The following is a 25188-nucleotide window of genomic DNA, read 5'->3' on the forward strand; positions in this document are numbered from 1 at the left end:
ATATGAGGTCATTTCATCTCATAGTTTGTTTGCCTAGAAGGTCTGTTTGGGGAGGTGTGAATGCACAATCAAAAAAACAGGAAGAAGACCATTGCATTCTGGGTAAAGATAACAATAACAAATGGGAGAGTTTACCGCTAGCGGGAGAAATGGCTCGCGATCTTTTACTAAAGACGGAAGAGAAATCCTAACATCACTAAAATCTGACGCTACTCCATCTTCGTTTACATTTCATTAAGAATGAAATTAACCCGCAGTGTGTTCTTCTGAGGTTTTGTGTTGTTTCATTCAGTAGTTCTTGCTGCAGCGCCACCTCAGGCGAGGAGGTGAACTGTTTTTTGAAACTTTTGGGTCTTTAAGACAGTTCAGTGTGAAAGCGAACAGCACATGTAACAAATGTTGCAATTTTGGTCCCTCATCTACCGGACTATCAGTTGTGAAAACACCCTTTAAGTGTCCACTCAGCAGTCATTTTGTGTTATCTAAAAATGAAATGAAAACAGTTTCTTCCCCTAGTGTAAATAAGGGATAGCAGAAAGGGCAGAAAATCTTTTTAAATGCTGCTCGTATATCTTCTTGTGTGGTCATTTTTAAAGATTTTAAAGATTTTTAAAGAACTGGGACCTAACATTGGTGTTAGCAGCTCAATGAGTGGAAGTCAGCCTCAGAATTCTTGTCGGCCTATCTATTTAGTTTCATCCTTAAAAAGTAAGAGTTGAGATAACAGTCTCCCGTTTTCATCCATCTTAGGTCAGACTGAACCCCAAACAACTGCAAAAAGTTCCCTGCAATCATCATCATTATTATTCCAAGTGAGAGGTATGCACCACAGAACTGGCTCTGTGGCTCGCATAGTTTGGCATTCCTAACTAAAAGCAAACCAAACTGATATTGCCCTCAATACTGTCTCCATATTTTCTCCATATTTGGAAATGTTTACCTCCTCGTGATGGTTGACAGAGGTTGGAAGAGGGGATGTGAGTCATTTCAGCAGCGCAAAGCCTTCCTAAGGGTGAGAGGAGTCTTCCAACTGAGTGCCATTTAGTAGAGCTAGCAGTTCTGTGTCCTGCAAAGATCTAAAGAGAAGCTGTGAGTATCATTTTAGGCTTCGTTTATAACACGAGTTAAACAACGTTAAAATGGCTGATTCATCCATGTTTCCTGCTGCATTTCCTGAAACGCTGTAGATCATGTTGCTTTTAGAGGAGGGAAAGGAGTGGGGAGGGAGGTTTGTCATTATTAGCAGCTGCTTGATAGGAAGCTTGAGTGGTGTCAGGCAGGTGTCATTGTTGTTTACTTGCTTTAGGTGCCACACAGGATGTTCCAGTTTGTATCTGTAAATATGAAAAAATCAAGGCAATTGTTTGGGATTGTTTCGCTGGCTCACCTAGGAAATCTGGAAGTCTTTTTCCCTTTTCCAGCAGCAGACCTGCTTGACACTTAGATGTTTCTTTTAACCTCCCTTTTTGAGTGTCTGATGGGGCAGCACTTTGAGCTTAGAGGTGATAAACAAAAGCTCAGAGATTTAATAGATTAGATATTTTTGGCTCCAATTTGGTAAAAAGCCTGGCTTGTTTTACTGTGGATATATTTTGCTTGTGTGTGTGTGTGTGTGTGTGTGTGTGTGTGTGTGTATGAAAGAGAGAGAGCGAGAGAGAGAAAAAGTAAACAAGACAGCTTGGTTCATTGAATAAATGTGGCTTTGCAAACATCCACTCTAACTGATAGCTACACCTTAACAAGTCTGACCTCCCTCCTGGCTCTATTTCTCACACTTCAAAGATTTTATTGCACCTACCTGGCAGCTTTTTCTCCGCCACAAGTTAAGGAAGAGCTAAATGATTTTTACTTGGCTGTGGGGGCTGCTGCTGCTGCTGCTGCTGCTGCCCATACTGATGGTTTAATGCAATTATTGTGATTGGAGTTGTTTTTTCTGATAGAAGACGTTTCCAAACATACTGTGTGCAGCCAATGCATGAAAGTGCATATCTATATCAATATAATGTCTGAAAAAGCAGCAGGAAGGAGCATATCTGCTTTTAATCCCATTTTTTTCTTCTCTAAACACAGAAGAAATCTTTATGACAAACATAAGCGGAAGAAATGTGATTTTTGGTGATCAGTTAATCATTAATTCACTGTAATTAAGCACTTTTTTTGGGGTTCAGTTTCACTTCTGCCAGTTCCAGATGTGAAGATTTAGAACTTTAACGACACCATGAAATATGCTAGAATCTGTTACGGGGCAGTATTATGTAAAATTGACTTTTTTTTTTTTAGCTTTACATGATGTTGTAATGTTATTCCCTCATCAAAACATACCTGGAGTGCTGCTTTGATAATTTCATGCATGTTTGAGAAATCCTTGGATCTCCCGTGGCAACCATTCAGCTGTGCAAAAACGCCGGGGTGGAACCGACCACTGCCTTCCAGCACGAAGCTCCTTCTCAGAGCTGCAGTTCTCAAGCTTCTGAGCAGCTTTTCTCACTCAGCTCCTTCAGACTAGCCAGCAGCAATTTGCAAACATCTGGTGGAATTGTGTATCCCCTGAGCTCCTTTTACGAGCTACCTCTTGGTGCAACGCTGGTAAAAACACCAACAAAGGAGCCATGTTGTGATGACTTCCTGAAGGCGGAGTTTCAGAAAGAGCTGGACTTTTTAAAGAGACAGAGGCTCAATTATCATATATGACATTTTTATAACCACCAGAGGTTACACACTTAGTGTTCTCGTCCTAACACTGGCCGCGTTTCAGGCTGGATCCCTGGAAGCCTTATATGAGTTTAAGAAATGTCTTTTTTGAATTATTTTATTCTTTATGAAGCTTTTCAGAAGATTTTCTTCACAACACTTGTGCTACAACTGTGCTATAGAATAGCACAATCGAGCCTGGAAAACGCATAATACTGCCCGGTTTAAAAAGTAACAATGTTTTCTTTGGATCACAGTGAAAGCCATTAACCACTAAACGGTGAAAATGTGGAACCGTTCTGAATCATCTCAGGACCAGCTTGCTAACCAAGATTCCTTTAATGTCGGCCAAAACTGATATTGAAAGAAGTGGGAGGTAAGGCTTTTGAAAGATCGGCGATCGGCCTGAAAACTGCAATCGATGCACAAATGGCAAAAATGGCGTCCACATACGAAATCCTCTGTTGACCAAAACGAATCCCACTTACCGAAAAACATTCTGATGTTCATCGAAACGTTAGGAAAAGTGGAACGTCTCCCAAAAAACCTGAAAAATAATAAAAAATTAACATCACACCTACAGTCAGACATGATGGTGGTAGTTTGTTGCCAGATAATGTCAAAGCTTGATCACTCTTGGAGTGACTTATTGAGAAACGGTTAACTTCCTGTTTCTCAACTCATTGCAATGCAGCCTTTCTAGTTTCATGTTTTTCTAATGAAGTAATATTAATTATCTGTTTAATGCAACTGCATATTTTCATGACTTATATAGTATGTAATGTCTTCCTTTGAATAAATGAGTGTAATTTGTCTTAGTTTTTATGCTTAGATTACACTTGGAGTCCCTCTGCTTTTCACTTTCAGTTATTTTATTTCTGAAAAGCTGATGCATTTTGTGTAGTAAAGAAAACACCATTCGTATTCATGTTTATTACTCAATAAAGGAGAATGTTTTTCATTGCTTCTGTGGTTTTATGGGCTGAAATAGGCCTTACCAGAAACTCTGTGCTTTTAAACCGTTAGCAACCCGCCTCACCTGCTCTCGCGTGTTATGAAGAACATTCATGTGTGAGAACATGACTGCTCCTGCCTCACATACCGCCAAATCAGCTGCAGAGCGAGGGCAATCTTCAACAGGTGCTCCGTCTTTATTGGCGCCAAGATTCAGCAGCGAGACCTGAGGTTGTTGCAGATCATTCTTTTTCCAGCACAACCCCTCTTTCAGCCCCCTCCACTCCCTCCAGTCGTCTTCCCTGCCTCGAGTCCCTTCAGTTTTGTTTTTCCTCTCTTCTTCCTTGTTGTATTTCAGCATGGCTACTGTTGAGACATTATTGTAGATGGTCAGTTTGTCCACCTTTGTGTAGGTTGCAATAAATCATTTTTTTGCTGACTTTCCTTGTTCATACCATTCATACAAAGCTTTGCAGGGGAATTCAGTCTTATTCAAAAATAATTTCCAAAAGGGAATTCAATGTTGTAACTCATTTAATTAAAGGGGCAGACAGTATTATTTGTTTTCTAGGCATATAGTCCCACAATCAAATAACTGCTACCTTCAATTATAAAAATGCTACATATATGTAATATAACTAAAAATACATTTTACTTTATTTAACATCTTGAAATTGGGCCTCTGTCTCTTTAAAATCTGATTTTTCTGAAACTCCTCCTTCAGGAAGTCATCACAGCATGGCTCCTTTATTAACCCTTTAGCAATGTTTTTACCAGTGTTTCACTGAGAAGAAGCTTGTATTATAAGTTAGCTAATGAGCAGATCCACCTGGTGTTTGCTAATTGCTGCTGGCTAGTCTGAAGGAGCTGAGTGTAGAGGTTGTCTGGGAAGTCTGCTCTGTGAGGTGGAAACTGCAGCTCGGAGGAGGAGCTTTGTCATTGATGGAGGTGGTAGGTCCATCCAGGTTTTGCACAGATGAATGGTTACCATGGGAGAGTCAAGGATTTCTCAATCATGTAAGAATCATAGCAGCACTGTAGGTGTGTTTTTGATGAACTAGTAACATTATGACATGATGTAAAGCTAAAATAGTCAATTTTACATAATACTGCCCCTCTGAAGAGTTGTTGTAGAAGGTGATGGCTGTGGACAGGAATGATCTCCTGTAGCAGTCTGTATTACAACAAATTTGAAGAAACCTCTGACTGAAGCCATGCTGCTTTTCTGCGACTGTATCTGTATAATAAATATTTTATATATTATTGTATTTATACAGCTTCATGTTTTCCACATTGTGTCCTGTTAAAAGAGAACCTCGTATATTGTTGGTATATTGAGGTGAAAACGGGCCAATAGGTTATGACTGTCAGAAGGCTGTGGCCATGCTGCTCTTTAAATGTTTTACGGTGATGTTCCACAGTGCTCAGACAAAATCCCCCACCAGCTTGGATTGTTTAAAGCGCACCGTGTTACATGTCAGCGCAGCACTACGCGCTGCTGCCTTCAGTCAAATGCACCTATCGATAAGCTCTTGAACAAACAGAACCCTCCACAAGGTTCTGTGAAACTTTACTATCGGTTAAGTCGGCTTGTATCTCCAGTGACCTTTAAGTGAAAACTATGCAAGTTTGGAAAAACAGATGCAGAAACAAAACTCTTGAGGGGCCCAATACACAATCCACCACAGCGCCAACCTGACAAACCCTGGATCGTTGAAAGTTCTCTCCATGCTAATATTACCATCCTTCTTTGTTAACAAGTCTGATTAAAAGTCAGAATTTTGTATTTGTTGGCTGTAAAGCTAACAGCTGTTTAGAGTGTATGCTTGTTTTTTTTGTTTGTTTGTTTTTAATGTCAGCTGTAATGTTACAGAAATACTTCCTTAGATCAAATAAACATGGCACCAAAAGTAAGGAATTTGGTGTGTGGTTAAATTTCTTTTGGTCATATTTGATATACATTGCATTTTCATAACAACTGTAGTTCATAGTGAGTTGATTGTGGTATAATAGCTGCATGTGCCTGGAAAATACACAACACTGCCACTTTAACAGTCCAACATGATCTGCTAAGTATGGAACAAAAGGCAAGGAAGTTTAGGTCCTGTGTTTCTGTTGCTAGTTGTCACCTTTTGACATGTTTAGTTTTCTATATTAAACAGTTACAATGTTCATCAGGGACTGAAGGAAGCTGAGAGTAAAGCATGGAGAAAGACTCTTCACTGGTCGACCTTGTAATTTCTGAGCAGCCCTCGTTCATTCAGTAGCTTATTCTTCTACACTATCGGATGTCTTTGAATGGAGCATGTATGAGATTGTTAAGTATGCCGCATTAATGTTTAACTGCGAGTTATCGAGCTGATAAAAGTCGTTTACAACAGCAGTGTCAAGAACGCTCCAAAGGATGTCTGATAAGCCGAGTGTTTAGAGCTAGTTTAGAGGTTTAAAGAAGTCGTTTCCTCCAACGCTCTTAACTCAACTAATCTGGTATTTCTACTTAATTTCAAGACACTGACATGGACAGATTGAAGGAGATGGTGTGTTTTTCTTTCTTTAAGATGAGCCTTCCAAATGAATCTCGTCAATAAATTAAGGCATGATTAACAAGTGCAATTGCCCAGAGGATTGAACAGAGCTGAGGAGAGTCCAGCTGAAGTGCAGATTATCTTTCTTATTAAGGAGAATCACTTTAAGGGCTTGATTACTTTGTGTGTGTGTGTGTATGTGTGTTTTAAGGAGTTAAATTTGTGTTTATCTTCCAGCTATTGATGCCTTCTTATCTGATTTCATTCTGTGCTGTTTGGGCTTCAGGATGCAGATTGAAAGGTTGAGATCACAAAAGTGTCGCTTTTGTTTGGGAATAATTACTTCGCTTTTGGAATCCTTAATAAACGGATCAAAACTCCGCTTTTTATCTTTTTATTTAACGAGTATAAACATGCCACTATATATTCATTTTATCTTTTGGGCATCTGGGTATTCTTTTCACTCCTGGTGTGAGTCCTCTCTCTCCCCTTTTTTTTTCTTGCTACGCTGGACAGGCCGAGTCAATAAACAGTCGTATTATTTTTCAGTAGTTTTCAAAGCTTTGGCTGGGCCGCTCGTTTCAGGGAAGGTTTGGCTGCACGCTGGTAGCTGTTATTGTGTTGGAACATGAGTCATTACCTCACTTAAAGGTCTTCGGCACTTTGATGGCATTCTTTAGAAGACTTTGCCTGCACTTATTGCTTCTTCCCCCCAACATACACACACAAAATACCCCCCCAAAAAACAAAAAAACCGCCTTCACGCTCTGATGTCGTTATCAGATTTGTTGGAAACAGCTGATGGAATCAATTACCGTTTTATAACCATAAAACGTCTCATAATGCAGACTTCAATCTTTTGTTTCGCTTCAAATGTCAAGATTATTTTTGCCTCTAGAGGTCCGTGACAGAGTTTATAGTTTAGGTTTTATTTTCATAATAAAATTTCACCATCCAACTGTTTCAATGTGATGATGATAGAGTTGCTCACCTTACTTCTGAGGATTGACCCGTCCTCAGAGAAAGATCATTTGACTCACTTCTATCTGGAATTGCATTTTCTTTAAACAGGCCTGTGATGACAACAAATTTTGCTGAACGATATATTGTCCCAGAATTAATTGCGATTAAATATGATATTGTTGTTTTGAGACCATTTTCAAGTAATATAATAGTAATGGCATCATAATACAAGAACACAAACACCTTTAACCTCCTCATCAACTCTACAGTAATAAGAGTATAAAACCCCCCTCAATATTTCTAATCTGAATCTTCCTGTAAGTTTTAAGGAGCTTTCCATCTGAATTGATGCTACATCTTGTAGCTGCATTTGTTTAAGATAACTGGCTCAAAGAAAGGAGGAACCGTCTGTAGTCGTCTGAAGCTGGAATCTACTTCTGGTGGTTTTTTTCTGGGTATTCCTCTTTGCATTTCAACCCCCCCATCTTTTTTAAAACTTTAAATTAGTTAACCAAATTTGTTCTCCTGGATGTACTTTCCAGCTCTCCTCTTGAAATTCTCTCCACACTTGTCAGTAATAACAGACATTATTTAGCGTTTTCTTCCATTGTGGCAGAATGTCGTTGGCAGGAAATCCCTGCCAAGAGTCCACTTCTTCACTGGTTTTCCACCCTCATGACAACGCCACCAAACTTCCTGAAAAGATTCATGTTTCATATTCCAACTACGGAGGCCAGTTCACGTTGCTTTGCCTTATTTGCAAAACAAGTTTCTGTTGAGAACTTCCCTATCGTCGTCCGTCACGCTTCGTGGCGGCTGGTGAGCGGCAGCCATCGTTAACGGCGTCATAACGGCACCAGTTCCAAACGGCGGAGTGATTGTGTGACATTTCGTTTGTGGCCCTGTCACTTCGAAGATCAGATGCCTCTTTGTGATTAATCTTCGATTAGACAAAAGAGCGGGGGCTAATGAGACACTTTTTCAGAGGAGTGAGCGATCGACTCGCTCGGCACGCAGTGACAGATGCAGCCCCTGGAGGCCGTCAGATTACTGGAGCGTGTTGTTGGCAAAACACAGCTATTAATGACATGCCAGAACACCGAAACTGAAGAAAACATAAATGACATAAGGATGATGAAAAGATGTTTGAATGGAAACACTCTGAAAGCTGTCAAAGAACATGGATTAATACTGGCTTTTATATATTTTATTTCATTATTTTGCATTTTGCAGAACATTTTAAAAAATGTAAATAACTATAAATACGGGAAACGTTAAAGTATTTTCTTTCCATGCTTCCTCTTCTTTAAGGGAACTTTATGAGGTAAGTAATGAGAGACCAGATTAGATTAGGGATGTTCGACTCAAATTAAAACGTGTTGCTATAATTGGTGAAATTTTATTTGGGTCAATTTCAGATTTTATCTAAAGAGCTTGGATTTTTTTACTTTTTAATTTTTTTAACAGCTTTCTTATTGCCGCTGTGACTGTGGTGTCAGCAGCAGAGATTTTACCCCATCACTCTTTGAAAGAGCGGCGTTAACAGAGCTGCACGTATCAGTCCCCTGTGCATGTTTCACACGGCTCATTGGCAGGATTAATTGCCAACAAGTCCCCTGTGGTCCAGGAACGCAATTACCAACTGACCCAAATCGCTCTCTTGGCCTGAAGTCACTGTCTCTGCTCTGGCAGCTTTACACCTGAGACACAGTCTTCACATAACCCCTCACACGGCCCCCTCCCACAGTCAGGCATCACGGCTCAATTTCAGGTTCCTCTGATAGGCGCAGTCTGTGCGGCGCAAGACAGAGAGACCGGACGGGTTCTTTTTTTAAAATTATTAACCCACTAGGCTGTTTTTGTGGTAAGCAAAGGTATCCGGTTACCTTGGGACTTCAAGCTCATGATTTGGGGCTCGTTTATGGGATTTAATATCTTCTTTTCAGGAATATGCGTCCTTTGAATTCAGAGGGTATCTGTTGCAAATGGGGTGCCCTCGTCTTGAAGCGAAACACTAGGCAGAGACCATCTGCTAGATAAGTTAGTAAATTTTTAGTTTGTAGCTGAGGGTAATTAGATTTAGGGCATTTTCACACCTGATAGTCCGGTACATTCGATTCTGGAGCAAAATTTCAACATTTGTTACAATGCTGTGGTTCTCTTTCACACAACAAATCAAAGGTTTTGAAAAAACCGTTCCACCCCCTCGCCTGTGGTGGCGCTGCACCAAGAAAGAACCGCTGAAGGAAACAACAGGAGTACTTCAGAAGACAACAAACGCAGAATCCTCCTTCACAAGTTGCAAACAAAAACAGAGTCGTGTCAGATTTTTAAGTGATTGTAGGATTTCTCTTTTGTCTTTGGTAAAAGGCCATGAGCCATTTCTCCAGCTGTCGTCAGACTCTTGAGTTTATCCATAGTGTATTTACCCAGAATGCCCAGCGTTATAGTCTGTTTCCTGCTTTTGGAGCGTTCTTGCATCCATGTATGGACTCAAACAACACCAGAGTTAACTTCAACCAAACAGAGAGGTTTGCAGGCATAAGAATTTGATGTCACATTCACACCTCCCCAAACTTTCTAGGCAAGTTGGATTAAAGCAGCTGGTGTGAACGCACCCAAAGTCTCTTGAACAATAACAGCAAAGGGTTTCAGGATAGTGCCAGGTCTATCCTGAAACTATCCTAGATCACCACGACAGCTTGAGTCTTTCTCTTTTGGTCATTCTGTTTCAAATTTGCTTCTCTACTGGTGTCATTGCCCTGTTGATGACCCCATTTTGCTAAGGCTTTAACTCTGACTTCATTTGACTCTGAAATACTTAAATATAGAGCGGAGTTTATGGTTTACCCAACAGTTTTGAGGGGCAAAGAGAGAGGTGGTCTCAAGGGTGGCGACTCTCTCTGCAACAAATGACATCATTTGTTCATAACCCACTCCCTGAACCCTGAACTCACATGAGGGAAAAGCTGATTGACAAAATCAGTAAAGACAGAAATGTGACCGGCTGCATGTGTCAGTGACGTAGTGGTTTGGGGACGAGGAGATGGTCTTTTTTACTAATGGAAGATATTGATTACCCACTAATCATCTAATCCAGGTGTCTGAAACCCGAGGCTCTATGGACTTTCCACTATCGCTCTTGAAATCACATTGGCTAAAAATTATGCAGGACCATTTAATATTTTTAAATGTCATAAAAAATGCAGGTTTTACTAGTTCTCAGATATTTCTTTACATGGGAAAAAATGGGGAATTTCCACAACAGAATGATGCTGAAAGTACGATTTATAATATGTATATATATATATATATTTTTTTTTTAGAAGAAAAGTTTTTGCCATTAAGTTGAAAACTGTGTGCTGTGCTTTAACAAAATTTTCCACAAATATCAAATGGATAGAAAAATAAATTCATCATTTGTTTTCTAAAGCTTTTTCTAATTTAAAATAAAAAAATGTGTCAAATAAGTTTTTTTCAAAATGATTACTGAAATTAAATTGTAAAACTGATTTGGTGTCTCAATTCAGAGTTTAGAGTGATCTGTCTACTGAATCAGTGGAGGTTAAAACTTTTTTTGTGAAATTGATGAAATCATTTCAGATTTTGCCGTTTCCATCAGCTTCCTTAGCCCTCCTCTGTGTCGGTCCTTCAGCCTTCAGACAGAAAAGTAAAGTGTTTTGGAACAACCAAACAATAAAAAAAAAAGATGCAGTTACATAATTGATCCTTTTCCTGTCGTTCTTTGAAGCTCATTTCTGACGGCTCTCTCTCCGTCAGATGGTCCGCGGCCGAGTGGGAACGTTTACATATTGACAGGTTATTTTGGGGGTTTGTGTTGTTTGTCAGAAAGAGTCATCTCAGTGTGAATCCTTCATCTCGTCTGACACCTCCCATATTGTGGAACAGTTGCTCATACTGATTAACTTCTGTTTGCTTCCAGTCCAAATAAGCAGAGACGGAGTGGCGAGGCTTAGCTGGATGGAAAGCGTTTATTCACAGTGCTGATGAGAGCACTCATGCGTGGTCTTCAGAGCATCGCTAATGCTATTACGAGTAGAACGGAGGGGGCGGAGGGGACTTCCTCATGCTGTTGGACTGTCGTAGCGTACAAAGAGAAGCCACCGCTTCCTTGTCCGATGTAATGCATGAGAGCGGGCAAAGGCTGTCATCTGGGCCTGAGTGTTTTGTCCCAGAATCTGCTTTATTAACAGATTACCTAATTGTGCGTATTTGCACTGTTCAGTTAGCGTTGACTCCAGATTTAGCCTCTGTGCTAAATCTGGATGGCTTGTGTCTGAGCTTCCCATTTACTGATTTTTTTTTTTTTTTTTTACATTTTTATTATTGTTATTATTTTAAGGGTTTGTTGGGTGAAAACTGAGGGCGACACAAACCTTGTGTATCAGGTTTGAGGTCACTTGTGTTAACTTCACATTCATCCATCACAATAGAAACATTCCCTAATCAGTGGGCCAACTTTCACACAAACATCAAAAGAATGTGGAGGGAAAAAAAAACCCCAGATAAAATGTCATATATTTGTTCTGGTGCTCAATCTGGGCAGCAGTAACTAGGCGTGCACCGATTGCAGTTTTCTGGCAGATCATCAGTCTTTATAAAAGGTCCAACCTGCCGATTCCGACTTTGGATGGTACCAATTTATTTTTTTTGTCTGAAATGTGGCCAAATATAACAAGAAAGTTGTGTAGTATCTTAACTGTGGAACCTCCAAGTCCTTTCATTGTCATTGGAAAGGTTTAGAGCCAGCCTCTCTGGACTTGGGACGGGTTCATAGGGGCAGCTGGCAAAGAGGTGGCGTAGTTTATGTAAAGAAACAAAGAACATTGTGGGTGTGTGTGTGTGTCATGATCAGAGTGCAGGCTCGCTGTGTGCAGTGAGCATACCGGTGCCATCAGGCAACCAAGCTGGAAAGTCTGTAGGCAACCAAAACAAAGCAGAGAGATAACGGGGCCGCAGGAAACGCCGGACCACTGCTGCATGTAAGGTAGCAACAAACTGGCTGGGCAGGAAGTCGGGCCAGGAGAAACCCAGCGGAGGCTACCTTTGGTCACGTGAGGAAAATTCCAGAAAACCCTCTGGAAATTTACTACTCAGAGATAAGACCTTAGCCTCCTTGCACCGGAAAATAATAATGTTTCAAGATATTATTAGGAATCAAGATAAAGCTTGTATAACAGTAAAAAGATTTGATTATTTTTCAATTTAGGAATCCCACGGTGTGTGACTTTTTTCTTAAACTATTGATGTTTCCTCAGGACTCCAGCCTGACCTTTTGGACCTTTTATGACATTGACTTTATCAATAAGTCACATTTTTTCATTTTTCATGCCTAAATAGGGATGTAGTGGTATGAAAATTTTCATAAGATAATTACTTTGCACACATTTATAATGGGCATCATTTTGTATTAAAAAAACTGTTGAAAATATCCAATGAGTAATCTTACATGCTATAATTACAGCGGATTACTAGGCCCAAAATAAGAAAAAGATTTTTATTTCAAGAATAAAGTCATAAAATTATGAGAAAAGCCATAACATATAGACTAAAGAATTACGAGAATAGTCAAAATAATACAAGAATAACATTATTTTAAGAATAAAGTTATATTACGAGAATAAAGTCATAATATTATAGCCGTTCTAATAAATACTACAACTTTATTCTCATACCATTTCAACTTATCATATTATTGCTTTATTCTCTTAATTTTATTACTCTATTCCCATGATTTTAATCTATTTTTTAATTGCATAACCATAATACTCCGTCGTACTACAATAATGTACAGAATGGATAGTATTTTTGTTTTATATTTTATTCACGCATTGATACTTCATATAACATTGTATCTGTTTTAGAACTAAGAAACTGGTGCCCAAAATGTGGCGTGCGGGCCATTTGAGGCCCTCTGACTGCATTTAGGTCAAGATCTCACTGATGCAAAGGCCTTTTAAAAAAGATGCAGACAAATAATGTTTTCAAAATGTAAATTGTTAGGTACAGCACACAGTATTTGCCTTCAAATAGCTGTGTTTTTTTTTTTGCTTTAATTACCTTCTTTTACCAAATAAATGTGCAAAGCTTTTCACAAAATTATATTAAAGCACAAAATTATCTCTTTGACATAATCTGCCTTCAAACGCGGCCTTGGAAGGATGCAGACCCTGCATTTGGACAAGCAACAACAAGGAAAAATGGCTTCTCAGTTTTGCTCCAATCATTGCTGAAACCTTGTCTTGTCCTGCTTACACCTCTGCCGTTTACTGAGGCCGGTCAGACGCAAGATGTGTGTTGAGACGCAGCCGCTATAGTCAAGTAGGGTTTTGGACAGCTGTTTTACTTTTTAAATGCCTCTTATCAAGTAGTTTGTATTTCTCAGCTCATTACTTGCTTCGTTTTAGTATAAATCTGTCTAAATAAAACCATTTGAATTCACTCAGTTGTGTTGCGTTGCTTTTCTTCAGGGGAAGCTCTCCTGAATGAACAGGCGGTCAGGAAAACAGTCAGTGAGCCTTTTCTAATAATCCCACTGACAGCGTTCCCTGTTGCCCTGAGGCAGATTCCTGTTAGCCCCGCTGGCTCTGAATAGGGCCCACGCTGACTAAGAAGCCATCTAGTTGTCAAATTTTGTCTGAATTTTTGGAGTTCACCCATAGGATCACGTATAAAGTAAAGCTAAGTAAAAAAGGTGAAGGCATTTCCAAGGATGTGCAAGCGGTGCTGAATGATGAGTATGTTTGTGTCGGCTGTTGTTTAGCTAAAAATAAAATAACTCCGTAGCTTACAGCCGACATAATGTAGGCGAAACAGCAGAGCAATCCGGAGGGCAACGTGACGGCAAAGTTTTTCCAATTCTCTTTCAATCCCAGCCATCATGACCTGACGAATAAAGACCTTTTCAGAACTGAAATTGCATTTCTTTGACAGATCGTGGTTCTTTAGAATTGCTGTAATGGTCTAATATTCTTGGATGATCAGTTGTGTTTGATAGCGAATTACTTTATCTGAACATTTAATGGCTTTGATAATTCCAGCATTTAGCTCTTTGTCTTGTTGCCTTGGCCTACGAGACTAAAAAGACTGTCAGAGGTTATCATAATGGGGCTGGCATTGAAGGAAATGGCCTCATTTTATTTAACTATGGAAAAAAAATATATAAGTAAGGCAGAACATTTTCAAGGATGTCCAGGTTAGATTGTAAAGCCACGGCGAGTTTTCCAATTGGTGATGAAAGTGACTTTGGAATGCTTAAATTAATAAAACTTTACTGTTTTTTTCTTCTTCTTCTGGCTGTATAATAATTTAGTAGCACATACATAGTGCTGCTCAGCAATGTCAACCATCAGATCATAGCTTTTACGTTACTCCTTGGGTTGACCAACATTAAATATGGTTTTGCATGTTTTTGAGAACATCTTAAGAGATTAATTTATTGCACTGAATTTAATTTTATCTTAATAAATATTAATTTGTTGATTTTGCCTGCTTTTTATTTAGGTGTTCCTGTGCCATTTGCCATACAGGTTCATCCAAAAACTTTCCCTAATCTGATTAAAAAAAATAAAACCCTCAGCCGTCAGTTACCCATTAGCTACTGTGCAACAGTCTTTTCCGCTCCAAACCAAACTTTTATTTATCCCACTTGTTCGGTAAGAGTTGCTTAACAGAAAATCGGTGCGTTGCTTCGTGAGCTGGATCCCGTCCAGGCAGAACATGAGCACCTGTCAGTGTGGGAATCTCAAGGTTAATTAAAACATTAGCACTCACTCAATCTGCTCCAGGTAAATCAAGGTCTGTATAATTATTTCTTAAATATCTCCGGTTAGTAGTTGTTGTCTCAGACAAATCTACAAGGACAGATGGCTCAATCTGCTCAGCGGACATGTAAAGTCCAGCAGGTCATAGATGTGAGTATTTCACAGTTCTGCGCTCTCAGCATACACTAGGTAAGAGCAGCGAGTGCCAAAGTTCGCAAAAGCACTCCTACCCTCAGCAGTAGTTCTCAGTATCTTCCAAAAACCTACATTTTTATTTAGTTTCTTGGTATGATGCAGGTTGGCAGGACTTTAGGAGCGGTTAATATAAATAAAATCTGCATAAGAAACTGCAGTGTTTTTGTGACCGATATGTGAGGTGAATGAGAATTTGTGTATTTCTTTGTTTTTACAATAATTAGGAAACAACAATTCCTCATCAAACCTAAATATTTAGGAAGGTAAAAGAATATCCACCATATATAGACCATAGTCGCTCAAATACTGGGCAACTACTAGAGGGCAGAATTATTGTGTCTATATATAAAAATATATATATAAATTTTCATTTATGCATCAGAACACCTCTCCTTGACCTTTTAAATTATTTAACTGAAATTAAAACAAACACAAAGGTCATAATTTTCAAATTTGCATTTATTTCCTGAACAGAAAGGGGGGGGGGGAATTCTGATTTTGAAGTAAATTTTCTTGGTGTAGCACATCAACAAGGCAGAACAAAGTGCTTTACATCATGAAAAACTGCATGCAGTCACAAATTATGAAACGAGGAATAAACATTACACTTTGTCAAATGTCATCAAAATCTGTAAATCAGTACACATAAAATATGTTCATCAGTATTACTGATAAAAGGCGATGTTAAACACATGGGGTTTTAAAGGGACTCAGTGTTTCAGCTGTTTTTCAGTTTTCTGGAAGTTTGTTCAAGATTTGTCTTACATAGAAGCTGAATGCTGCTTCTCCATGTTTGGTTCTGGTTCTGGGGATACAGAGCAGAACCAGAAGACCTGAGAGGCTGACCTATGGAGTTTTTATTGCAGTAATCAATGTGACTACAGATAAACAAATGGATGAGTTTCTCTAGATCTTGTTTGGACATTTGTCCTTTAATCCTAGAAATGTTCTTCATTTGATAGAAGACCGACTTTATAACAACTTTTAAGCTTCTTTGGACCTTAAGCCTCAGTAATAAGGTGCATCATTATCTCATTTATCAGAATCACCAACCACAGTGCTCTCAATTAATTCAAAAAACGTTAACAAACCTCGAACACAAATGTTCCAGAACGTAAAGTTTTGGCTTTCTTAGCTTAGCATGATTACTGGGCAACTATTATTGTGCAGGGTTATTACGCAACTAAATGAAAAACACAGATTTCCATTTATTATTTTCATCTGTCTAAGCTTCCCAATAAAACATTTCCGACGTGGAAAAAGAATGAATCGGTGGCCGATGCTGCCACAACTGGAAACAGCCCTGTTTCCCTTCACTGGATTTCTGGTGCACAAGAACTTCCCAGCAGTTCTCAGTTGGCTTCGGGTCAGATGAGGAAGGGGGTCGTGTTCCTATTTAATGGGTTTAATGGCTAGCCACGCAACTTTGATGCATGTGATGGAGCATTGTCCTGCAGGTACACATCGCCTGCTATGATTAACTCCATTAAGCATTCATCCAGCTTGAAGTTAAAAAATGTGGCTCAAAATGATGATGCGGTCAAAGGAACTCGTTTAATTATTGTGCACACAGTGTAGAAGTAAAATTTGTGTGACAATGCCAGGTTCAGGCAGCTGCTGAATCTGAATACTGCCCCTCTGTGCCTGACTGCGTGCTTGCAGATAAGCAGTACGTTGGTGGTGGGGGGCGAGAAATAGAGAGCATAGAACTTCCAGAACTCTGCTTCGCAAAATTAAGACGGGGGGGAAAAAAACCCCAAGTAAACTTAAGGAAACGAGACCTAGTTGTCGGCTGCGCGTCCTCAAAATATTGTTTTCAACTTGGGCGGAGAGTATAACAATCCAGAAGTGGCGCCCACCAGTAATTATGATGCGAGTACAAAGACTCTTTTTCTTTTCTTTTTTTTCCCCTTTCCAAAGGGAGAAGGGATGTGTAGGTGTATTAATTCCCGTTCCTTCCTGCTTCCTCGACTTGGAAGTTCAGATATAGGAAAAAAAAAAAATAGCCCACCCTCCCCCTTGAAAGAAAAAAGGAAGAAAAGGCCCAAAAAACAAGAGCTGTCAGGTTGAGTGATGCCAATCGTGCGTAGCATCTGTGTTCCCACTGCTGCTCCCTGTAGTATATGCCACACTGTGGCAATGTGGGAAATTGACACTGTCAATTTATCAGAACAAAAGCTTTCCTCAGCAAGAGGAATGCACATCTTAGGGCCCTGGAGACAAAAAAAAAATAAAAATTAAATCCTTCCACCTTCCCTCTCCACCCCACCCACCCTTACCTGCATCTAAACAGAATGTAGGACATTCACAACACCAGAAATAGCAATTTCACTCACAATTATCATTTTTGAATTTATCCCCTGCAGTCAAAACTTGGTGTTTCACTTCAGGAGGCAGAGCTGCACTTTAATGTTAACTTTCTTTAAGTAAACAACTGAAGCGGAGACGGATTCAAACGGCTGCCGCAACCCGACACCAAACCACATTATTGATCTAGATAGGTCTGTTTTTCATTTTTTCTCTGGAAATGATTATTCATCTGTTAAAACTGACTCTCTATTGTGCTTCTTTCCAGGTGACTTATCCTGTGATCCTGCCCATCGTTAGTGTTGGTATTTAGGTAAGTTTTTCTAAATGTTTTGTTTATGGCCTCCTTGTCAAGCCAAGTCCACATACAGCTGGATATATGGGAAAAAGGAGCACATCGTTATGCTTTTTTGGCCTTTCATCCACAAAAACATTATTTTCATCACAAAAAAAGGTCATTAATAAAAACTCCCACCAAAGTAGAGATTTCAGAAAAGTCTCTATTTTGTGTACAAGAGAAAATAGAGATTTAAATCCCTCGCATTACAGTCTTGGACAAATAATGCACCAATGAATCCTCATGCTTGCTTTGACATGATTCACAGTCGACGTTCTCGTGTTTTAATAAGTTTATATTCTAAAAGAAGTTCAACCTACAGATTTGTCCACACAAGTAAACCTCCTGGTATCATGTTTAATTCCTAACAGAAAGTCAGAGTTGTTTTGAAGCAATCTGATTGGCTGATTGGTTTTGCCTCTGCGCTACACTGCCCCCTATGGGTGTGGCATGCTAAAAACATTGCTCAGGGCAGATTTGTATTTAAACGGGTGATAACTTTCCTGAAGTCAATCCAGTGTGTACAATAAAATTTTCTAAATAATGTTGTAGAAGAATTTGTTTTTATAAAAGCCCTACGATGAGTGTACAAGGCCTTAATTTAATATTAAAAGGGTTTGGCCTCCTTTGACCCCCAAAAGGACATTTAAAGAATTCAGCTTAGTTGCTGCAGTGTTGTCTTTCCTTTCATCAGTGTTACACAGAGAAACCAAATGATGACAAGAAAAAAACCTACATAGTGTTTTTGGACTTTGGTGAGCAAAACAAACGTGTCATTTATCCATGGATAGAAATTTAGAAAATTATAGTTAAGCCTCAAAAATTGAACAGGATGCATTAAAAATAGGTCTAAATAATTTAAGAGTAAAATTCTTTACAATTGTGTTCTTTAAGAAATCCAGATCCTAATTAATTCCTAAGCAAAAAGATTTTTTAAGTGTTAAACACTATATATATGTAGATTTTACATTATAATAGTTCTGAGCTGTCATTGCTTTTCTGTCTGAGAAAGTGGCTAAAAAAAGCAACAAGTTGTCCTAATGAGATTAAGTAATTGGTCCCATGATGCCGTCTTGATTTAGTTGGGAAAAACAGCGTCTCTCCACTTCTAGTTGGATGTTTTGTCCAAGTTCAACAGTTCTGCAGTCCTTCAGCCTCCTTGTTAAGCTAATCTAAAATCTTCTCTGTTTTGTTTCGGTGGATGCTCTGAACAGATTGTCTGAGACGTTTTTCCAGTGGTCAGATTTGATTCTTAAATGTTGGAAAGCCGAGCTAAAGAAGGAGAAATGGAATAGTTTTGTTAGCTTGTTGTTGTTAGTTTTGGGTTTTATTGCAGTCACACCCAACTGCAGTGATGTCTTGAACACAACACTGTCCTATGAGGAATACAGTTGTGTTGCTGAGACTGCTTTCTGCAGGAAATGACATCACAGCACACGTATAGTTGCTCATAAATGATAACATGCTTTCCGTTTTTTCAGAATTTATATAATCTCAATTTCACAATATGAAAATAAATGACCAAGTGTATGTAAACGTGAGAATTTGAAAGAGAATGTTTAAAAGAAATGTAGCCAAGTATCCTGACTTCTACCAAATAGAAATAATTTAGCTAATTCTGACTAACCTAAAACAGCAGATTTAACTTCAGACAGTGAGAAAAAAAAGTATTTAATTGGTGTATGTATCCGTAAGCTTCTGGATTCAGATGTATATAACAGTTGCAGATTATTTTTTGAGTTAAAACTTACAAACGAAACAACGTTGGGAGCAGTAAAATAATAATTTAATAATTTTCTTTTTGCTTTTTTATTTTTTATTTTTTTTACTTCCTGGTTAGTAGAGCCATAAATATCCTTAAGCATTTACTCAAGTTGACCTTGGTGCACCCATTTGATTGTGATCACATTGCCATTTACTTTAGGTTATATATTTTTAATTGTAATTATTTTGTAGAAGTGAATTTTCACTTTGGCAATTCTAAAAATGTCCTAATGTAAGTGCTAAATTTTGTTGACTTTATTTATAAAAGCAATTAAAAAGTCAAAAAACCCAAGAGTGTGAATTTATATGCACACCCTCTTTTTCCTGATGCAAACAAGCAAAAGTTCTTGTTTTGGATGTAAACATCCATGTTAAAAGATCTGTTCTGTGCCAAATCAGTTTGCATATCTTATTTTTTTTATTTAAATGGAACATTAATGAAACATGTTACTAAATGAAAAGACTCCCGCTGTAGCTCTTGGGAAGTTTTAAGGTGGCTGTGCCTAGCAAAGCGTGTGCTGTAGTTGTATGTCAAAATGTTATATATTTTAGATAAAAACAGATGGTGAGGTGCTCCCATGAGGGACGGAGCACTCCTTCAATGAATGTGAAAATGTTGAACAGGTGGTCAAAGAAGCCTTATTCACTTCTGCAGCTCTTAATTGCTGATACTGATTTGTGACCTTGGAGAAAACTCGGACCGTGTCACGCAGCACAGACTGGGAGAAGCTGGCACGTCTTGGTTAGAAAACATCATGCTACAGGTTTTCTAAACACGGCCACCGGTGAAACTCTGATTTGGTCGTGTAGCACAGACTCTTTTTCTACTTATTCATAAGTAAACTGATGCTTAATGGATTGGCTGTTGAGCAATGAAGTGTCCCTTAAATACTCTGTCCATTATGCCTGCATTCTAGAAACATTGACGCTAGAAACCATATTTGACGCTAATCAAATAACAAGATAAAATATTTCTTCTCTCCATCTGCTCATAAGTACATAATGAGATGCTTTGAATGCTCTTTGTTCCATATTAATGTGTTCTTCAAAAGAGTCCATTATTACCCTCAGATTATGTGCTTTAATAGCACCATAAAAACAGGTTTAGCATTTGACAGTTTTTGTATGTCAGGGTCATCAGGGAGAATATTACACAGTGAAAGAGTAAAGTGAGGCTGTCAGGGTCCTTTATATCCTGCTGCTTTTTAAACCAGCCGTTTCCAACCTGAGAGCCAGTTAGCTTCAGCTTTAGTGACAAAAAAAAAATGTATCTATCAGACTTTCTTTTCAGACTTCATGTGTCTCTTAAGTGAGATGAGTTGATGACGGTTCAGAAGGTACGCCAAGGTTTGTGAGGTAAAAATTGTCCCGCTATTCCTATGTTTACAGATCTTCTTAAAGAGGCACCAGAGAAAGTTCTAGAATGCTCAGTTTCCTCTATGGAGTATAGAGAAACAAAGACCCTCCCTCACTTGTTGCTATGCACTTCTTGTCAGTATGTTGAAATAAATCTATTACAATTTTTCCCTCGAACATGAGAAAGACAAAATCAGGCGTTAGGAAATGTTTTTGGTTGACAGACAGTGATGATGTGGAAACGAAAGGAACATCACTCATCACTGTTATAACAGTAAATTTGGCTAACTAACAGCAGCATGTTTGTAAAGCAACTAATTGCAGGCTAGATACCACAGCCAATAGCCTTACTTAGTAACAAGCTAATATTAGCTTGTCAAAATCTTTGTGAAGAGTAGAATGATTCAAATGTAGTGTTTATTCTGTGTTTTTCTTAAGATGTGGATGAAAATAAAAATACAAATTAATAAATATATATATATATATATATATATATATATATATATATATATATATATATATATATATATATATATATATATATATATATATATATATATATATATATATATATATATATATATATATATATAGCATTAAAAGAAATGTGACTCAGCAATTTTAACACCCTGAATTTAGAAAATTGGGGCCTCTGTCTCTTTAAAAACTCCTGCTCTTTCTGAGATGCAGACTTTAAGCTTTTAACGAGGTTTTTACCAGCATTCCTCTGAGAAGTAGCTTTTATAATGAGCTCAGCAGATGCTTAATACCACCAGTTGTTTGCTAATTGCTGTTGGCTAGTCTGAAGGAGCTGCTCTGTGAGGCAGAAGTTCAGAAACTGAAGCTCAGAGGTGGAGCTTTGTTGCTGAAGGCGGGGCTAGGTCCACCCATGCGTCTTGCACAGCTGAGTGGTGGACACAGTACAATTCAGGTTTTCTTTTTTTGTATCGTTTTGATGAGGGAATAACATTGTAACATGATACAAATCTCCAAAAAAGTTAATTTTACATAAAACAATCCTTTTAAATGTATGAGCCGATAAAACAGCAACGTTTACATCCAAGATTATCACACTTTGAGAATTTAAGAGCAATTGAGGTGCTGAGGCTTCCATATTGTAAAGATAATATGTATTGTCTTTACCAATTCAAAGGACTTTTTTTATTCTGAAAACTATTTTGGCAAAAAAATGCTAGACAAACATTGAGTATTCTAAGAAAAGAGTTTGCTGAGAATAACACAGTTGGAAGAAAGAGTTAACTTTTATTATTTATTCTAATCTGATACATTTTATGTTGCTCCTCTTGCTGAGGTTGCTTACATTTCTCCAGCCTGTAATGCAGCTGAAGTGGACCAGCGCGGACCCGCCTCCACCAGCGGGCCACAGTGGTGCTAACATAACTTACCAGGGATGCTTCATGGTTCGCACTATGTTTGTTTGGATTACTGGCTCGCAGTTCATCTGTTCGGGCCAGATCCTTGAAGCACGCATCAAATTGGCGGATGACGAGCGAGGCTGGCTGCCAGCTGAATTTTAAGAACTGTTTAGCTTCACGGTGGAGTTGCAAATGCTTAACTCTTTGTTGGGTTTGACTGTTGCTGTAGCCAAGGGGATCCTTAACTCATCTGACTGCGAGAGTTTATTTACACGGATAAATCCTCCCAATATTTGTTGGACTGTAGCAAGAAAATAAAATCGATTCCATCTTTCACAGAAGCACCGTTTCTGGACTCCAGATCTGTTTAAATGGTCAGGAATTTGAATGACACATAAAATCTGTCTTGGTATGGTTTTTATTTTCTCCTTCTCTCACAATCTTATCACATATTTTAATTTTTGTATGTTTCAAAACGTGCCATCTTTTGCTGTTGGAGCGACGTCTGTCCGTCCATACGTCCGTCCGTCCGTCCGTCTGTCACCCACCCACCCACATTGACAGGTATTACAAGCATGATTGGCCTAGTAAAAGTCTCTCCACCTGGGTTGAAATCTAGGCTGAAGACCTTTTCCAACAGTGGACTTGCCGGTGTGCTTCCAGTCATTGATACAAAATTCAAGAGCACTTAAAACAAGGGTGTGAAATTCCTGTCCTCAAGGGCCGGTGTCCCCTAATAGGGGAGATAAGAAAGACTGCAATAGTGCCAGGACTGTTTCCACTGTGCATATTGATGCATATTGATGCATATTGAGGTATATTTGGTGTTTGAACTATTAAAACAAGGAGTTCTAATCTTTTCACAGATTTTAGCTATTTGCAGGTGGTTGTGGTCCATAACATCGCGAATACTCGTCGTCCACTGTATTTATCCACACACTGGGTGGAAATAAAATGCTGTTATCTTGCCTTAGCCAAGCAGATAAAATATAGTCTAGATCACGCCAGTTCCAAACATGAGAAACAGGAGTATGGATGGTCCACAGCTGAGCTGAGATCCTCACAAGGAAACTGAGAAGCAGAAAACAAGTAAATAAGATGTGTTTAAGATGGAAAGATTAGATTAAAACAAGCCCACAGTGATTAACGGAGTTGACATAGATACCCTGGGTGGATTTTATTAAATTTTTTCACAGACCAGTGAGCTGGTTTGGATTACTTCTAAGCAGCTGAGACAAATAAACAGCAGAAGCTGTCAGTCAATTAAGCATAAAGCCTCCTTAAAAACAACTAGTTTAACTTTTGCCTTTCAAATAATCTGCTTTGGGTGTCACGGCGGGTCAGAGTGCTGCAGAGTGAGCAGTGGGGAAGATTAAGTAAGAGTCCAAACAAGTAGGAATGAGGGCTGAGGCCCAAAGCCTTTAAATCAAGCCCCGCAGCCCATGCTGTACAGATGCTTCTGGCCAAGCTGGATTTCAGCGCCTTGTTTTTCTGCAAGAGAATCAAAAACATCTGATTTCTTTCAGTGCTGATTCACCGGAGCTCAAACGGGTCCTGTTTGTAGATTTATTTACCCTTATTTATTTACCCTGGAACATTTAACTATAAGCACATTTGTTATGTAACGTTTGAAGTGATCCATGAAGCCGAGTCCATGAGCTGCAGTGCGACAGCTTTGTGGCTCAGAGTGACTGTGACATTGTGCGTTTGTCCCAGTAATGATGCTTCAGTGTTTATGGCGCAGAACCAAGAGAAAACATGCTGGTGTGGCGTCATTATGAACTCCGAAACATCTGGGTTCTGGATGAAGGATTTGTTGAACGTTATTAACTACAACCTTAATAGTAGGAAGTAGCCTCCTTTTACCTGCTTTGAAGACAGAAATATTCTCAGAATATAGAATACTGATGTATGTTTTCATTGCCATAATGTTCAGACTATAGGCCACTACTTTTACACTGCAATGCAGGTAATGCACAGCATTTCAGCATCGAGTTATGAAAGGTTGGACTTCATAAGCTTGGGAGTGAATTTGGTTCGATACAAAGGTGATGTTGAGAGCGACAATGAACGAGACTGAGGAAGTGTGTCTGAGGCCGTTCAATTCCAAAGCTGTTCAATGATCACCTTTTTTAAGCAGCTATATTACAGGCAGTATATGGAAAAAACATTGATGTACACATTTGTTTCAAAATTATGAAACCCTTTAACTTTTAAAGAGTTTCTTAAAACCCTTTAAAAATGAAGATTAAAAGGACGCCCTTTTAGATGTCCAAGTTGTACCCTGTTACAATGTGGACACCTGCAGCATTTGGACAAGTGTGACCTCTATATATCTACACTTTTTTTTTTTCCATTTCAAAGTTAGTGGTTGCGGCTTATATTTGTTCACATGCGGACAAGCATCCAGAGGTTACGGTAGATATGGTCCGGTTGCTATTATCAAGGTAGGCCAAGATTTTAAAATTTTGGTTCCAAACTATCAAAGATTTTCCACCGTAATGTTTGTGCTATTAATGGTCCTTTTCCCTGAATGACCAGCGTTTTCTTTGGTTGTATGGAGTTTCTTGTGTTAAGGGAAGCTATTAGCCTTATAAAAAACCAAGCCCTTGTTATACGCTTTGCTTCGTACAGAGGATCTAGACCATTGAGAAACAATTGCTTGCTGGAGACAAGTTCCCAGTTCCCTTTGCCTCAAAGAAGGGATACAAAATGTAAATATATATACAGTACAGACCAAAAGTTTGGACCCACCTTCTAATTGAACTCAATTAGAAGGTGGGTCCAACCTTTGGTCTGTACTGTATATTAAAGTCAAAACTAAGGTTTTGTTTTTTGTAAAGATTTGATGTAAAGATGTTTTAACAAAAGGGAAAGATGAGGTTGAATTAGTGGCAGGATGGGTACTTGTGTATCACAGAGGCAGCCTGGGGGAA

At 38.8% G+C, this 25188-nt stretch overlaps 1 protein-coding gene across 4 annotated transcripts in view; it reads left to right on the top strand.

Moving 5' to 3' along the window:
• LOC122838285 (LIM domain containing preferred translocation partner in lipoma) overlaps positions 1-25188 on the top strand; it is a 174433-nt gene that overhangs the window by 11392 nt on the left and 137853 nt on the right. For 2 of the 4 annotated variants that reach the window (XM_044128813.1, XM_044128814.1), the window contains exon 3: positions 17688-17732. The gene's annotated coding sequence lies outside the window, so the exon portion shown is untranslated. Of the gene's footprint in view, positions 1-987; positions 1090-12072; positions 12209-17687; positions 17733-25188 lie in introns of those variants that run through there. The other 2 variants (XM_044128815.1, XM_044128816.1) reach the window with 2 other exon arrangements.

This window comes from Gambusia affinis, linkage group LG10 (genome assembly GCF_019740435.1).
Source record: "Gambusia affinis linkage group LG10, SWU_Gaff_1.0, whole genome shotgun sequence".
Lineage (NCBI taxonomy): Eukaryota > Metazoa > Chordata > Actinopteri > Cyprinodontiformes > Poeciliidae > Gambusia > Gambusia affinis.